We start from the raw sequence: 3611 nt of genomic DNA on the forward strand, positions 1-3611 counted from the left end.
ATGGAAATAAGTACCCAGTGACAACATTTGTACAACTCAGTGGAATTGCTTGTCAGCTCTGGGAGGAGGGAGGGAAAGAAAATGAATCATGGAAACACGGAAAAATATTTTAAAGTAAACAAATAAAATTAAAAAGAAAAAGAACTAAAAAGAAATGTAATTGAGCCTGAATATTGTAATTCCCTACGTATGTGACACTGGATAAAGCATGTAACTTCTATGGGCCTCATTTTCCTTATTTGTAAAATGGAGAGATTCAACTAGATGATCTAGTTTTACCTAATATTTTGTGAGTTTGGGAGATAATCCTTTCTGTGAGGAAAACACTTTGTAAACTTTAAAGTACTATCAAAAATATGTTATAATTATTACTCTGATATTTAAAGATCCATGATTTTGGTGGTATGGCCATACTCCTGCTGGTTATACATAAACAAACATTCATGGAATGTCTACTATGTGCAGTCAGAAATGATTTGTTAGTAACCATTTGATCTCTTTCCCAAGTGGAGAGATAGAGTTCTGGACAATGCCAAAAATAAAGACTAAGAAGAATTCAGAAAATCATAGGAGGATTTATATGAACTGATGCAGATGATTTATAAAGTCTTTTGGAATAAAAAATTTCACATCATACAAGAAAAAATTAGAAGAGAATAAATGAAGCTTGGATAAGTGGGGGCAGGGGCAGAAAATTCATAACCATACAAGGTAGAAATAGTCATAAAAGGAATCTAGATAGTTATGAATAAATAATTTTAAAGCTTTTGGTAAAAGAATATCAATGAGATTAATATGAGAAAATAAAACTATTAAATAGGGAAATATTTTCATCAACTATAACAGATGAAAATGTGACATATAAAACATTTATAGAATTGACACAAATATCTAAAAAGAGGAGGCACTTCCTAGTAAATGGTCAGAAAACATGGACAATTTTCTAAAAACATCCATATTATCAATGACCTCATTAAAATGTAGAAGAAATTACCAAGAATAAGAGAAATGCATGTTCAAACAACACAAAAGTTTCACCTCACATCTAAATAGGAAAAGATGACAAAAAAGCCACAAAGTAATCAATGTCAAAGGGAAAGCAGGAAAACAGAAATATTAATTCCCTGTTAGTGAAGTCATGATTGGTTGGTCCAATCATTGGAGGCAAAGATTGGAGTTATGTTAAACTATTTAATCAGAAATCACAAAAAGTCCAAAAACAGAAAGGTTTAACTGATAACAAAATATTCATAGAAGCACTTTTTTGTGAAAGCAAAAAACTGGAAACAAAGTGGGTAGCCATCAATTGAGAAATAGCTGAACAATATATGGTATATGAATGTAACCTAATAGTATTGTGAAATAAAAAGACTTAACAAGGATGCAGGAAAACTGAAATAGTAGAGTACACTGAGGTGTGTGGATGAAACCTCAGTCCCCTTTTAGTGCAGTAAAGCCATTGGGCTTACTACATCGGGCCAGAGTGCATCTAAGTCTTCCAAATGGTTGTAAAAACTAACCAGTTTATTGGTTAAACAAATAGATTTAGGATTGAGGATGCCCTAATCATTAATTCTCTCACTTCCCACTTCCCTCTAAATTCATCAGGAGATGGAGTCTTCAAGACCTTGATGCTATCTGACACTTCCCTGCTTCTGGCTAATACCCCCAAAAGCCCTCTATTCTTTCTGACACTATAAATCCTCCCTGGTTGGTTTATAAGGATGTGACCAGTTTCAGGATGAAAAGGATAAACTCTGGATGTTGGAGTTCAACCCAGCTGGATTGGGCCTGAGGTTTACCCTCAACCCTCACACCAACAACTGCATCTGGACCACAATGTTCTTTGTCAGGGTTGAGAGTCTGTAGGATCTTCTTCAGGATGATTTATTCTGGGGAGGAAAGGTACTCCCAAAGAAATAAAAAGGTTTCCCTTCTCTTACTCACAGGATGGTAGAAACAGGATCAGCAGAGATCAGCTCCTTCCCCTCTCAGCTCCAAGGCAGGAAGAGCACCTTTGATCATTGCTCCTTCCAAATCTCTCCTCTCACATTCCAGAATCTCTCTCTAAGGTTCCTAGAGTGCAGTCATGCTAGCCTCTGCAAACCAACCTTTTATACTACACTTAAATTCATTCCTATTTCTGTAATTTCTACCATAACAAAACCAAGGAATTGATGAATTGATACAGAATGATACGAGTACAAACAGAACAACAACATATGCAACAACAGAACAAGAAGATATTTTAATAATGTGAACAAAAAACCCTGAATAATTCTAATAGCCAGCCTTGGTTCTAGAGAACAGATAAAGAAGCAAACTTCTGGCAGAGGCAATGGGCAATGTTGCATACTTTGTGTTACACAGAAAATGTTGTGCTACCTTGAGTAAGTCTCTTAACCTCTCTCTGTTTCAATTTTCTCAGTTGTGGAATAGTGATAATTATCTGGTAATGAATCATAATTGGATCAGGTAATTATGGTTAATACAAAAAAAATTAAGCTTTTTATATGTGTAGTGACAACTAGTGGTAGAAATGAGTTGGCACTGCCATGTATTGGCATTGAATGAGTTGGGCAGTGATGGAAAAAAATATATACACACATCTATTGAGGCATATTTTATATAACATATATTTTTTATATTAGGTGCTAGTTATATGTTATATATTTTAGCAACTAACTGCCTCAGTATTTGAATCATTTCCAACTGATGGATGTCTATGTTTCCAATTTATTTTGTTTGTATTTGTTTTATTAGGGCATTGGAATATGGAGGCCCACAATTAATTCCAAAGTGCAAGAAGTGGTCAGAGCCCAGGATAAAGTCCACGTTGCAGATAGGGCTGCTGATTAAAGACCAGTAATAAATATGCTATGATGTTCTACCTACATTTAATCACGAATAAATATCGCCACCTTTGAAAGCATTTCCTGAATTTCAAAATTTGGCAGTCTAGACTCCTGGTTCAACTCACTGGTCAGGGCTTCTCAACCTCCTTTCCAAACACCTTCCAATTCTGAAGGAGGCTCTGCCCTAAGCCCCCAGCTCCTGATGAGCCCAGTCCACTACTTCATTTCAATAGGGTTCCCATTGTTTTTCCTTTATATATATATATATATAAATATATATATATATATATATATATCCAGTTTGACACTCACCACCCTGTTCCACCTCCTCACCAACTGCCCTGGTCCTTTTGGGCCTCCTGCCCCCATTAGAATGTAAGCCTCATGAGAGCAGGTCCTCTCTTTCTGCTTGAAATAGTAACCCAACACTTGAAACAGTGCCTACACTAGAGTAAGCATTTACTTACCAAATGCTGTATCAGGGTGTACTAAAAGGGGCCAGAATAGGATTTGCTGTTTTCAGGACCAAGCATCTACTCAGTGGATTAGGACACTCTCATTCTAAGTTCCCAGGGAAATGAATGAATGTCATATCAAAGTTTCAAGAGAGAGGATGTAAGAAGATTGCGAAACAGGGTAAGAGATCACCTCACGCTCCAAATTCTCCCACAATCAAAAATAATACCCCAGAGTCAACTCTTAAACAGATATTCTAGTTCTCCATATTTATGAATTTCAATTCAAACAAGTCAAAAA

This window comes from Monodelphis domestica, chromosome 6 (genome assembly GCF_027887165.1).
Source record: "Monodelphis domestica isolate mMonDom1 chromosome 6, mMonDom1.pri, whole genome shotgun sequence".
Classification (NCBI taxonomy): Eukaryota; Metazoa; Chordata; class Mammalia; order Didelphimorphia; family Didelphidae; genus Monodelphis; species Monodelphis domestica.